The 425-nt window shown below is 51.5% G+C and overlaps 1 protein-coding gene across 1 annotated transcript in view; it reads left to right on the top strand.

Annotated features, from left to right (window-relative positions):
- LOC119594445 overlaps positions 1–425 on the top strand; it is an 8,665-nt gene that overhangs the window by 2,871 nt on the left and 5,369 nt on the right. The window lies entirely within an intron of this gene.

Raw genomic sequence — 425 nt, 5'->3', positions numbered from 1 at the left:
TGAAAGTGTATACTGTATCATATTAGAAAACTAGTAGCAGTGATGCCAGCTTTAAGGTCACAAAGAAAAATTCCTTTCCCTGCGTCATAGTGATTAGAAGACGCTCATGAGCATCTGTTGTCGTCTTTATTTACACAAAAGTACATCAAACACTGAAAAACCGTAACGCCTTGCATCGCAGCCGAGTATGGAGTGGCGTGAATAATCACTAACCGGCACCCGCCGCGGGCTGCTCTCCACCCCCCTCCGTCGCCGAGGAGGAAAACTTGGACGAAAATTAATTTAGAGCCTTCCCGCGGTGCCAGTGCCATGAGCTAGCAGCCGCAAGACAGTGCCGTGTCCTAGGCATGATTCCATGGGCGATCCTGCCCGTCGGCGCCCACGGGACTCCCGTTTCGCGGCTTTAAAAGCGGGAAGAGGCGAAC

Source organism: Penaeus monodon, chromosome 33, assembly GCF_015228065.2.
Source record: "Penaeus monodon isolate SGIC_2016 chromosome 33, NSTDA_Pmon_1, whole genome shotgun sequence".
In the NCBI taxonomy this organism is placed as follows: Eukaryota; Metazoa; Arthropoda; class Malacostraca; order Decapoda; family Penaeidae; genus Penaeus; species Penaeus monodon.
This window is presented reverse-complemented; position numbering and strand designations above follow the sequence as displayed.